Source organism: Ursus americanus, chromosome 24 (assembly GCF_024610735.1).
Source record: "Ursus americanus isolate L20-20 chromosome 24, mUrsAme1.1.p, whole genome shotgun sequence".
Lineage (NCBI taxonomy): Eukaryota > Metazoa > Chordata > Mammalia > Carnivora > Ursidae > Ursus > Ursus americanus.
Window position 1 is genome coordinate 13,116,725 of NC_142150.1, and position 14,714 is coordinate 13,131,438.

Genomic DNA, 14,714 nt, shown 5'->3' on the forward strand with positions numbered 1-14,714 from the left:
CCGTGTACTGTGAGGAATCTGGTACCTCGGAGGGCTCTGGCTTGGTACAAGGGAGATCCCTCGTGCTAGAACAAGCACATGAAATGTAGGCTATCAAAAACTCTCCTGCACTGTCTCTGACCCAAATTTTAGCACCAGTTTTCTTCCGTTTCACTTTGTAGGATTGAAACATAAAGGAACTGTGTCCAGAGGCAAGCGACACATGCCTCAAACTTGCTGGCATCCCTTAATTTCTTCATAAACTTCACTTAAAAGACCAAAACTCCCAATTTTCTTTTTAAGTAGATTCCTGCCATCAGCCTCAGTGGCCAATTGCAAACACTTCTATTTCCCCATAGATGAAAGAGACCCCTTCATTTTGGTCATCGTTGGGCTGAGGTGTGTGTGGTCTACACACTTGGTCACACAACTCTCCAGCTTCCTGGTCACCTGAAGCTCTTTACTTCCCGAATCTATTGAATCTTCGGCTGTGTCATTGCGATCCATGGTGCACCAGGCTAGGCGGTCCTGGAATTTTCCAACTCACTGGTCACCAGAGCATGGGCTTAATACAGTGGTGCACCGGCTTCATGGACACCTGGCTGTCCTCACAACAGCTGGCACTGCACCGGAACACGATGCCTAGCATCTTCCAGATGTTCTCTCCATCCACACTCTTCACCATGGAGTCCATGGCCTCCTGCACCTGGAGCTCCTGCAGCTCTGCTGTGGCGACCCAGCGCTGCACCCCTCCCCACCGGCACCCAAAAGGACTCTGGCCCGTATCCATATTATTTAAACACTACTAGATATTACTACTAACATTGTATATAGTCAACAGTTATTTAGATTTACCCACACATTTAGGTTTTCATCGTTGTTTGTTGCTGTTGTTTTCTGTATCTCTGAACTTACATCTGACATCATGTTCCTTCACTGGAAGGATATCCTTTAGTATTTAACTTGGTACAGGTTTGCTGATAGCAAAATCTCTGTTTTGTTTTGTTTTGTTTTGTTTTGTTTTGTGTTTTAAACCATGCATTTTGTTCTTGAATGACATTTGCACTAAGTATGAAATTCTAGGTTGGTAGATATTTTCTTTCAGCATTATCAATCAGACACCATTGGTTATGTTATAAAGTCATCCACAATTCTCCACATTGCTCCTCTGAAAGTAGTTTCCATTTATTTTCTGATTGCTTTTAAAAATAGTTTCCTTTGCCATTCTATTTACTGAAGTATCACTATGATGTGTTTTAATGGATTACGTATTGGATTTATTTTTATTGCAATTTAAATTATAATTTTATTTGTATTTTTATTTATAATCTTTATTCTGTGGATTCTCACTCTACATCAAATTCAGGAAGTTTTCAGCATATATGTCTTTCTATATTTCTTATCTCCACAATCACTCCCCTCTCTTACTAGGACTCAAGTCACTTATGCTGGATCCATTCACTGTATATAACACTCTCTGTTTTAATTCTTTCTAATCACTATGTGTCTAATAAAAACACAGGGGCCTGTCGCTGGAAAAAAAAATCTACTAGAACTTTTAAACTAAATAAAAGTCCATGAATACTATATATTTTTAGTCTCTACAACTGCTTTAATTAGCATTTTGGTATATAATATTTTAAATTGCCATTTAAATATGTGATTCTGTGTAACTCTCAAAATATATAGGAGTTTCTGTCTGTATAAGTGTGTTTAGGGAATACTAAATTGGCTCAGATGTAACACTAAGTGGTTTTTAATACTTGTAAAATAGTTTCTTTAAAAAATCATAAGTTTATACAGTATCTTTTCCACTACTTATAGGATTCATTTTAATTTCAAAATTTATTTTTCAATGGATATGAAACTACTGCCAGTAACTAAAATGATCTATTGCTATCTCGTATCACACAATGAGTTATCTAAAATATTTTATGTATTATATACATTAAATGAACATCCATAATTGAAGCCATTCTTTAATATTATTAAGAATTTGTAGGTTATTTTCTTGAATAGAGAGAGATAAATTAGTTGTTGTGGCATGGGTTCAAAATCTACACCTCTGAGGGAAATTTAATTAAAACATTTCTTTGTTCTACTGCTCCTTGGCCCATTACCCTCGATGGACCCTTAACATGCAGTTTGCCATACAGCCCGTTTTCACCAGTAAGCATCTAATGTCTGTTGCACAGATGTTGGGTGCTTATGTAAAGACTGGGTGAAGTCTTGCTCAGGGAGGATAGAAACAGGGTTTAAGCATTTCATCGTGAATGGATTAAATAATAATTAAAGTTCCTTGCACTTATAAGATTCTGTAATTCAGTGAATCTGTAAAATCTACTGAGTCTGGATATTAAGGTCCATGGCAAATTTGGAATCTTTTCTTCAGTAGTAGACTCCTAACTTCTTGATAAGTAACACTAGTTTACTAATTTGTGTTTACTAATTACCTCAGTGTGTGCTGGGCTCTGACTCAGATTGTTGAGGATAATTCATGATGAATTACGATTAAAATGAGCAAATATGAAAAGAGTTTATTTATAGAGTAAAAAAAAAACTCTTTGTAAATTGTGTTTGAAGTTTGTTTCTAGAGATTTAAAGGTCTATGAATGCCAGTGTTAAAATAATTATTAAAAAGTACTTTTAAAATGTAGACTTCTTTGTAGGTCAATAAGACTCTTAGTCTTCAAGATTTTCTCAGGTTGTACTTTTCTTCATTTTTCAAGGATAAAACATCATAGAACCAAAGAATTTTAAGAGCAATTTGATTAAACAATTCAATTATCTGGTGAGAAAGAAAAATCTAGAGAGGTGGAATGGGATGTGTTGCAGGTCAGGGGATTGCTTATTGAATTTTGCCTTCTCTAATCTTTGGAATCTGGAGTCTAACAATCAAATCTTGCCAAAGATGTACAGATTTAAAGTTTTTAATCATGCAGATTTTAACCATCATTAAACCTTTCAAGCATAGTGTTTGGGCAGAGTCTACGTTGTTTATTTTTCAGAGACTTGGTGCAAGTTTTAAGTGTTTAATGAAGTAGATGGGGTTTGGGTTCAATGGAAATAATCTGTATAGTCCCAACCAATGGTGAGAAGGTTTAACTCAGTAATTATCTTAAATCTCACATATGTCTCTTAATGCTTATTATGAATTGATAAACATAAAGATCACTTTTTTAAGACATGGAGGTTTGAGCCCCTTTGTATTGAGTTTCTATCTTTATAATGTTTGCCATCAGTTTACTAATTAATATTTTTAATTACCTTTTGTGTGTATCAGAGTCTTACCTAGATTTATAATGATTACTGGTGATTACCTAAGCTTAGAGAAAAGCAAATATGGAGAATGTGACCTCTGGATGGAGACACAGTTGTATCACTAAATATATATGGAAGAATTCCCATGGATGGGCAAGTTTGCAAATAACAGCGTTTAAGCCTTTGACATGTTTGGGTGTGCATAATTCAAGGACTAAAAATTAAATGACACAGTCCTCTAGAGGTAGGAGTTTTTCTCTGTTTTACTTATTTTTTTTACATTTAAATTTAATACATTGAATACTCTTTATCGAGTGCCTATTCTGCCACATAATAAATTTAAAACTGTGTATGTTTTTATAGTCAACATTAATCAATTTCATAGATCAAAAAGGGAAGGGATTTTAGAAGCCTTCTAACCATTTTCATTAATTTTGAGATAAAGGTCTTTATAGGCATTGATGAAGTGTATAGTGCAATTGATGCCCCCAGGATTCTTGGAAGGGTTCTGTTGATTTGAGGTGCACTCTATTATGTCTTGCCCTATTTTGACAATTCTCTCTCTTCTCAAATCCCTTTCATTCTCTGCTTTTGTGTGAAGGAAAGCTGTGACTTTGAGAATATTCCTTCCTTTGATTTATTCTTAGAAATATTTTTAATGTAGCTTTTAGTCACCTAATAGATATCAAGCTAAAATGTTTTTTTTTCTTGTAATTAACTCCTCACCTTCTGTGTCACACACAATTTTTTTTTTTTATTAAAGTGATCAGAGAAAGTGCATAGGAGGAGCACATTTGAAGAAATGAATAAGTTAAATGGATTCTCTATGAGGCCAGGAAGAAACTAAAACCTCTGTCTTCCTAAAAATAAAGCTGATAAAAAGTTGAAGAATCCAATTAAGGATTTTCCTTTAAAGATGTCAAATATAAATTCTGCCAGATTGTAAGACACACTTGGTGGAATCTTTTGCCTTAAAAAAACAAAACAAGACAACCCCCCCCCCCAAAATCAGGGGAACCTGGGTGGCTCAGACAGTTAAGAAAACATCTAACTCTTGATTTCAGTTTAGGTCTTGATCTCAGGGTCATGAGATTGATCTCTTCCCCAACCCTCCCAGCTTGGGCTCCACACTCAGTGGGGATACTGCTTGAGATTCTTTCCCTCTGCCCCTCCCCCCACTTGTACACACACACTCTCCCTCTCAAATAAATAAATAAATCTTAAAAAAGAAAAAGCAAACAAAATATTGATAATCCGAAGAGTTAACAGAGACAGGAATATCCCCAGTGCCAATCCTCACAAAGTTTACAGATGAATTATAAATTTTACAGAAAGTGTTAATGATTGATATAAAGTGATAGGTTATAAATTAAAAGACAGAAAAGGGAAAAAAAGAAAAAATATTTATGAATAAAACTATAATTGCCTAAATACTGTTTTATCTTCATTGTTCTAAATAGTGAGAACTATCCAAATATACATAGATGAATTAAATATAGTTCTTACTCTCAAGTAGAATATGAAAGATTAAAGCAGGTATACGACTATAGCTTTTTTTTTTTTTTAAAGATTTTATTTATTTATTTGACAGAGATAGAGACAGCCAGCGAGAGAGGGAACACAGGCAGGGGGAGTGGGAGAGGAAGAAGCAGGCTCATAGCGGAGGAGCCTGATGTGGGGCTCGATCCCATAACACCGGGATCACGCCCTGAGCCGGAGGCAGACGCTTAACCGCTGTGCCACCCAGGCGCCCCACGACTATAGCTTTTATCATGGCACTAATTATCATTTCAAGCTCAGTTTGTGACAGATAATTACTCACATTCTGACATAAGCATCACAATAACCCTGTAGAATAAGTGCTCTTGTGCTCTTTACTTTTGAGAACCTACACGATACCCACTTCCCCCTCAATGTGACCTCCCTGTGAATGAATGTTCTATGTCCATGCCGATGTTAACCATGCTCCCTAATTTTGTAGCTTCTCTTGAAGTAAGGGGCAGTGATGTCTAACTGCAAATCTGCTAGTGGGAGTTAGATGGAGTCTTGAAATTTTTGTTTCCATTAAGGGGGCAGAGCCTCAGCTGGTGCCTTGAACACTGATGTGAAATACGGAGCTGCAGCAACCAACTTGTGACTGTGGCAAGAACAAAAATGAGGACAAGCTCCAGTTCACTACAGATGCCAGAGAGGAAACAAAATGAAAGAGGTTGTATTCCTGCTGGCAATATAGAGTAGTCGAATCAACACTTACGAGGATTTCAGGTGAGAAAAATATACCAATATGTGTTTAAGTAGCTGTTTATTTAAGTACTTGACAACACATTTCTAACAAATAAAAATTTATCTCACTGGTAATATGTAGCTTACCAGGATATGCGACCCTAAGTGAAGAGCCTGAGAACTGAGCTGCCTCCAGAGTCCATGTTCATTCGTTACACATATTAAGCTAGAAAAATTATACATATTAAGCTAGGGGAAAAAAGGAACAAAGTGTTATGTCTAGTACGGCAGATAAGGAAGTATCGTCAGAGAGAATATGGTGTGTGGACCATCTTCTAGCAGAATGACAATGTTCATTTTTAGAATGTTTTTCTTATAAGAAGATATTTCTTCACCTTCCAGTGGGATTTAGAAAAGTATTCATTAAGATTTGAAAAAACACATTAGAAATAATAAAAATGTACATAGTTTGTCTCTCTAAATTTAAGTTGCCAAAAGTAAGCTATTTTTCTTAGTGAATATCTAAACATTTTTTAAAAAACATGGATAAAAATTTGCTTTTTTTTATGAAGGCAACTAAACTTTTGTGTGAGCAGAACTTTTTACTCATTTGGGGGGGTTCCGCAAGGCACCTTATTATGCAGAAAATGTATGTGGATTCTCCCCAGAGCAAGCCCTGGGGAAGACAACTGTGGCGAATTGCGGATTGTGGTCTACGATGACCATTTTAGTTAGCCTGTTCACATTATTGGACATTTAAAAACAGATGGGCAAATATAGCGTGAAGCAAGTAGAACACAGTGTTCAAACATAAAAAATAGCCTCTGTGGCCCCAGAAGCCGTTCTCCTCTGGAATCTGTGTAGATCTGTGGTATTTCTTTGAGCTTAAATGAGCTTTGCTGATGCAGCTACTGAAAAAACTTATTTCGTTTGAGACCATTTGTCATAAGTTTAGGGAAGATACTCACTCACTTTTTTTTTTTTTAAACTACTGTCCTCTTCCTTCCCTCCCTCCTTCCCTCCCTTCCTTCCTTATTTTGGTGAAAATTCTTAACAAATTTCAAGTATACAACACAATCTAATTAACTATGGTCATAATGCCATAGATTAGAGCCTCAGAACTGGTTTATCTTATATAACTGAAAGCTTGTACCCTTTTAACAGTGTCTTCCTATTTCTCCATTACCCCGTCCTTGGCAACCATAATCCTACTCTCTGTTTCTATTATTTGGATTTTTTTTTTTTTTTTTTAGATTGCATACGTAAGTGATATGCAGTGTTTGTCTTTTTCTGTCTAGTTTATTTCCGGCTTATTTCAGAAATGCTACCACTATTTTCTTTATTAAAACTTTTAGAAAACATTAATGTAATTCCTTCATTTTTTTCTTTCTTTAAAAGTTGTTTTATTGTGGGTCCTTTGATTTCACCACACATTTTATAATTAGCTGGTAAATTTCTAAATCAAAACCTGCTGAGATTTTAATTGAGGCTGTCTTGAATGATGATCTGTGAATTTATAGTTTTAATTGGGTTTGGAAAAATTTTCAACCAATATTTCTTAAAATGTTTTCTTCTGTCCTCCTTTCCTTTCCCCTATTTTGGAGACTCCCATTTCATGTTTATTAGGCCGCTTAAGAATATTTTGTTTATGGTTATAAAAAACACTTATGTCTCTTTTTAAAATTTTAAGTATTTTCTATTGTCGTTTCTTTAGGTGCATTACAAATATTCTATTTTCTGTATCTAACCTATTGTCATTACATTCCATGTATATTTTTTAAAACTCAGACATTCCGTTTTTTTGTCTCCAGAAATTTAATGAAGACTGTTTTTTAATACATTTCCTGTCTCTCTTTATCACAGTCTTTCTGTTTTCTACCTTCTTGAACATATTGATTAAATTATATTAACTGTTTTGACATTGTTTGTTAATTCCACCATCTATTATCTGATTTTACTGATTTCTCTCCTCGTTATGGCTTACATTTTCCTGATTTTTTGCATGTCAAAATTTTTGATTATATGTCAAATTGTTTTGATTATATGTCAAATTTAAATTTTACCTTCTTGGATACTGTATAACTTTTTTATACCATTAAAATTCTTAAGCCTTTCTCTTGGATATAGTTAAATTAAATGTACATGTTAAAACTAACACCAATACAGCACTGTAAGTATTTATCAAAGCTGAGATAAAAAGGGAAAATATTTATTGATTAAGAGACTATTATAATAAAGCATTCAATAACACAGTGAGTAAGGGACAGGCAACTCTTAGGTAGGGAGAGACAGGTAGGGGTCTACCTGACTAGGCTCCCACGAGAGGCTATGTAACCAGGCTCACAGAAATCCTAGCTGTGGAGGAATGTTATAGAGGAGATATTAACCAGAGAGAAGGGAACACCATGTTTGCTCTAAAGATAGACATGATATTCTCATGATATTTACAAATCTACATGTTTGTTCTAAATACAGACAGGATAGTCTTATGATATTTACAAATCCATCATGTTTGCTCTGACTGGTATTGACAAGAAATTTACGAAGTTCCCTTGTCAGTTTTGTGTAAGAGACCATCCATAAAAGCCCTCAGTGGCAACCCACTGGGGACTACTCTCACTTTAGAGAGACTTTTCTTTCCTTTAAGTTCTCACCTTCATTTAATAAACTTTCACTTCACTCTTTTGTCCACAAGATTCATTTTTCAACTCCATGAGACAAGAACCCTGCAATCCTACAACAATAGCAGAAGGAGGTTTAGGGTATGTATCAGAGAGAACTGCAAATGAGAAATTGTCAGTGGCCAGGATGTCTGGGGAAGTTAAGAGAGGAATATATAATAATTGATCTTATATTCTTTATTGTTATCTGCTGTACTACATATGACTTAATAATTACAAAATCATACCCTATTATAGCACTATCTAAAACCCTCAATAAAATTAACAACTCACACATTCTTTGATGTAATGACATTTAGGGTCATTAATGGAAAATATACATTTGGGTTGACATCCAGTCAGAGACAATAGCAAATCCAAGGGTGTCAAGATAGAGGACATTGAACATAGATTTAACCATTTTGTGAGGTCTCAATTTCCCATAGAACGTGGGAGTAATTCTCAAGAGTTTTATAGTAAAGGAAATGGTAATTCACAATGGCATAGAGAACAGGGAGGCATGAAAACCGGAGACGTTAATACAACAATTTTAAATATTAGGAGAATACCTGTGGAAAAAATTTGGCAGAAACTATGATAAACTGTACATTCAATTTCATAGTATCATCTTTGGGAATCAGAAAATATGGCTTTAATTTTTGTTTCTGATACCAGCTCACTACATGATTTAGATAAATTACTTAATCTCCAGATCTACAAAGTAGTATGTCTAACTTCCCATCCTACTTTAAAATATTAGAAATATAAATACCACAAAATCATTACCAAGTATGGCATAGGAGAACACAGAAAAATAAATTATCATTAGCTCTTCTTTTTTTCATTGACTTCTAAATTTGTGTACAGTCCTGGTCTAAGTTTTCATGGAACCATTAGTAGAAAATCAGTAACTCTAGAGTTAGGTGTTAAAACATTTTTAGAGTGATTCAAATTAAACAAAAATTGTGATCATTTATTAAGCACCTACTGAGTATGGTTACATAAGTTTTTGCTCAATTCATTGTTAATGTAATTCCTTACAGTAGTCTTTGTTAACCCAGCTGATGTGTGAGATAAAATTAGTTCTGTGAAAGCCTATGATCAAAGAGAAGAGCTGTTTAGTGTGTGTCATAGGAAATGTCTTACACATAAGCTTCATAATTTCATCCATGAATTGCATGGAAAACCAACAAAACAAAATAAAGGAAAACTAAGACTAATATGGCCCAAACGGTCATTTGATACTCTCTTAACTCTGTTAAGTGAGAGAAACTTCTGTTCCCAGGAGCTGTTTTTCACGTATCACATGGCAACATTTGTATTCCCTAGGAACAGCTTGAAATGAGGCGATAGCAACTCTTAAGAGAATTGCCTGCATGTTTTGCTAAATTCTTAAATGTAATGCTACTTAGGTTTTCAGATGTCCTGGGAATATTTCCAACTGTTTCTCCATATTTCTACTTGGTTCAATCAATACTCTATTAGGCACAATGGTTTTGTAGAACTCAGCCATGAAATTTTATGACTAGGTTTTCCATCCTCTTGCATCATTAAAAGACAAAGAGTCTCTTTGTACAATTTACTAGAAAACTTCAGACAAAAAGTTCTTTTGATTATAGTGAATTAAGCCAATAATGCTAAGCATTGTCTGATATTAGCTTTAATGAAAAGCAATCCTCACCATTACTGTAGATCATCAGGGATCTCTTATGGGTTTAGTTGAACTTGTTCGAAGAGAGGTTCTTGGCAGGATTGCACAAATTTTGATATGGTCAATTTGACTAAATGACATCCGGAAAGCCACATGAAATATTATTAGAAGCAGCTAAGTGAGAGATTTATGAAAAATTGTTCTTGGTTTTATGAAAAATAATCCATTGTATTTTATATGGTTGAGAGAGGTAGGGAGACAGCCAATATTTTGATTTCAAAATAATATCTCTAACACACTAAAAGTTTTAAGTTCTCTAAGAAAGAGTAAGGTCATATGCAATGTTCATTTATTGAGAATTTAAACAGAATCTTCCCAATAAGGGGCTTTGGGAAATTTACAAAAGGACAGATCCAGTAGGACCTATAAAATAAAAAATAAATAAAATGCACAGAGATTAGGAGGGAGTTGTTATCTCTGAAAACTAGGACCCTATGGCTACTGCATTTGAGCATTGACTTTACCTCTGAATCTTTTCCAGGTGTAGGTTAAATAAAGAATACACACATATGAACAGACACACACACACAAAATATACACACACATAAGAATTATACTACATATTATATATTCCATGTTATGCATGCATATGTTACTTGTAATATATATATTAAACTTGCACACCATAATTGTAGTATTGGAATTTATTTATTGTTTACTGTGTTAATATTTGGTGAGCACAGGTTATTACTCTCTCATTTTAATTCTCACAATAAATCTGTGAGCTATATGCACTTCTTTTCTCTATTTTATAGACAAAAAAATAGTCTTCAAGAGGTTAAAGTAACTTGTCTCACAGTTTGTGTATGTCAGAAATAGGTTATACATTCAAATGTGTCTGTTTCCATAATCTGAGTATTATTTTTTCATAAGGTTAAGAACCTCAGGCCTATATTGGTTAATTATAAGATGAGTCTATATTTGGTCACTGAATTACATAATGGGCTATATTTACAACAATTTCATTGCTGTTATTATCTTTTTGGGCAAGAAGCTTTTAGTAAGCAATGGTGTAAATATTAAATATTTCAAATATTTAAGTCTTGTCTTCACTATATAAGCTCGCAATGATGCATTTAATACCAATGTCAGTACGTGAACATGAAATAAAATGAATAGATCACTGTGAGCTTTGCTTTCCCAATATCTAAAGCAGGGATCATAATAACTAATTGACCTGTTTGGGGAATGTTTAAAGGGACAATGTGTAAATTTCCAAACACAATTACTCACATACTCATGTAAATACTATTTCCCTTTGTAATTTCTCCCACTTCTATGTGAGTAAAGATATTCCTGTGTGACCATAGACCACAACTGACTAATTTTTCTTGACCTTATTGGTAGTGTTGATTCTCTCCACCATTAATTTATAATAAATGAATGTTGTGTTGGATCATATTATATCAACTTGTTATGCCGGAAACTCCATTTTCTTGGACCACTTTCCATGTATATTTCCAGATTATAGCTGGCAGTATGAAGGCCTAGGATTAGAATTAGACAGAAGGGAAACAATCATCATCACCATTATTGAAAGTTCATCACAGTCAGATACAGTAGTAATTTCAGTCATTCTCAGTAGGTTTTAGCTTCTCCTCTTTTCCAAAATGTATGTAGATCGTCTTCTCAACTTCTTGAATACCAGTGAACAACTTTACTTTTTTCCTTTAATTCTTTTTTTTTTTTTTCCTGAGAAAAGAAGCTAATTATTTATGGGACCAGATGGTAATTTTACTGACAGTTATTGAGTACCCACTCTATCCGGGCATTTGTCCTATTTAATGCCATTTTGGTCGCAGGTTGGAAAAAACCACTTGATCGAGTTAAATAAAAAGAAGAAATCTATTGGAGAGATACTGAAGTATCTTTCAGAGCCCAAGGAGAATTGGATTTACTTAGTGCTAAGATCTAAATTAGAAAACAGTCAGGTAACTGGCACTGCTTCCTCTTCTCCTCTACCCTTCATTTCCCACTGAGACACTCCTTTTATGTAGTTCTTCATTAAAGAGAGACTTTTTCTGTTTCTCTATATTTAAAACACTTGGTTTACATTTCCTCAGTTCTAGCCAAAGGATATTTCTGAATCTTTGATTTAGATTTCTTAAAGACTCAGCCATCTGTCAAACAATCATCCAGCGGAGTTGAGGACAGAATAATGCTGCCAAGATACTTCTTCTAGCGGTAAACTCTGAGAGAAAGGATATTATCATGTCCCGTGGATATATTCCCAAGATGCTTTCCACAGCATTGTGCTGGATGGCTTAAGTATGTTCATCTAAGCACCACTGTTAATAACCTTGAAGATTAAGCCAGCTAAGAAGGCAAAAAATAGTCACTCAGCTGATGATATATTTCTATGATTTGAATCCAGTCGGTTATGTTTTAAGCCCGATCAACCCCTTAGAACTCCTAGGAAACAAATATAGAGACATAGAGAATATGTGGAGGGAGAGAATTTTCCCCAAATATCAGCTAATTTGAATACTGCGTGTGGGTATTGGATTTGGTTTTTGAGAAAGAAACAGAGAAGAGGGGTGGGGTGTGGGGAAAGAGAGAGCGAGACAGGAAGGAGGAGGAGGAGGACAAAACTGCTTTCAGTGTGAACTTTCTAGAAAATGAGCCATTCATCTGTTATCAGGAATGATTCAACATTTATTCATAAAAGCCTATATTCAAGCGTTTAAAATATTTCTTTGTAATGATGGACATTTTAACAAAATCAATAAAAATACATTATTGGGGTAGAAAATTTAAAACTTCACTTCAAGGAAGGAAAAGAAAATGATACTGTGTTCTAGAAGAGATTTGGTTTCGTTTTTCTTATTTGTACATTGGGTTGGGTGGAATTGTGTGTGAATAAATGGCATCATGACACAACTGGTCTGTAGGGCTGAGAGTTTTAAGTGCAAGTTCTTCTACAGTGCGACATTTCTGTGCATTCGGAAATCACGTTAACTATAGTATATTCGTAAAATGTAACCCAAGTGGCTCAAAAAAGCTTGGAGAGTATGTGATATTTGAAAGGCTGGATTTATGGGGAAAGACAATTCATTATGTCTGTATCACGTCATTAATAGCATAAATCATTCTTCTTTGTATTTCGTTAGCCCTTAGCCCCCTACTCTGATTTGTATATAACATGAAATGTCAGAATAGTTTCAGATGTGACAGGGAAAGAAAGACAGAGGGGAGAGAGGAAAAAATTCTTAGTTGTTAAGTTAGTTTAATGATGCCATACATGGGCTCAATAAAGAATTTGTAATGATGATATTTGAAATGTATTTATGTGTCTTAAAATATGTAGTATAAGTAGTCATGATTATCTACACCCAGTTTTATGACTTAAAGATTTAAAAGAGTTACTCAGCTAGCCTTGACCTTAGACTTTCATTACCTTCATTTAGGTAAGATTTGTGAAAAAAATCAGCCAATACAGGGTAAATGTTCTCTTAGAATAGGAAGGTCAGTACATGAATTTATTGACACAGAGTAAGACTTTCTCCTGTATTTACCCCAAAGATACAGATGGAGTGAAAAGAAGGGGCACATGCACCCCAATGTTCATAGCAGCATTGTCCACAATAGCCAAACTGTGGAAGCTGCTGAGATGCCCTTCAACAGACGAATGGATAAAGAAGATGTGGTCCATATATACAATGGAATACTACTCAGCTATCAGAAAGTATGAATACCTACCGTGCATTGACATGGATGGAACTGGAGGGGATTATGCTAAGTGAAGTAAGTCAAGCAGAGAAAGACAATTATCATATGGTTTCACTCATATGTGGAACATAAGCAATAGCATGGAGGACCATAGGGGAAGGGAGGGAAATCTGAAGGGGGAGAAATCAGAGAGGGAGATGAACCATGAGAGACTATGGACCCCCGGAAACAAGCTGAGGGTTTCAGAGGGGGTAACAAGGTGATGGGAATTAAGGAGAGCATGTGTTGTGATGAGCACTGGGTGTTATACATAACTAATGAATCACTGAACACTGCATCAAAAACTAATGATGGGGGGCCTGGGTGGCACAGTGGTTAAGCATCTGCCTTCGGCTCAGGGCGTGATCCTGGCGTTCTGGGATCGAGCCCCACATCAGGCTCCTCTGCTGTGAGCCTGCTTCTTCCTCTCCCACTCCCCCTGCTTGTGTTCCCTCTCTCGCTGGCTATCTCTGTCTCTGTCAAATAAATAAATAAAATCTTAAAAAAAAAACCAAAAATCGAATGATGTACTATGCAGTGGATAACTGAACAGCTTAAAAAAAAAAAGATACAATTTTATTCTCTATACTTGATGTGTTTCTCCTACATACGTAATGAGGAGTCAGGGAAGGGTTTAGGAAATAATAAATCCTTAGGGGTAGGAGAGCTACTTTGTTTTAGATTTTTTTTTTTTTAAAGCAATCTCTACACCTAGCATGGGGCTCAAACTCACAACTTTGAGATCAAGAGTCGGATGCTTCACTGACAGAGCCAGCCAGGAGCCCCGAGAGCTATTTTGCTTTAGAAAAAAACAGACAGAGCAAGTAAAGTACCCTGCATTATGTTTTTTAACTTGACCCTTATCCCCCAACCCCCCAGCTCCACGAGCCCATTTCAGGGCTCCAAGACTGCAAAACAAACCCTACCTCTACTGTAATAGCACATAAGAGCAAAGGTGGAGACTGAGACGTGGTTACTATTCAGGAAGGATTAGGGAATCCTGCAGTGCAAAGGGCCTGGTGGCTTAGAATTCCAGCAAAAGAAATTAGGGTGACCAATTCATCCTGGTTGGCCTGGGACTTGGGTCTTTGAGTGCTAAAGCAAGATAATCCTCAGACAAAACAGGATTATTGATACCCTAGAAGAGAGAGAGAGAAAGAGTCAAACATAGA

The 14,714-nt window shown here is 35.4% G+C and overlaps 1 pseudogene; it reads right to left on the bottom strand.

Annotated features, from left to right (window-relative positions):
• Window positions 1-324: 324 nt before the first annotated feature.
• LOC123799524 (TIM double twin CX3C motif protein pseudogene) overlaps window positions 325-14,714 on the bottom strand; it is a 42,084-nt pseudogene continuing 27,694 nt past the window's right edge.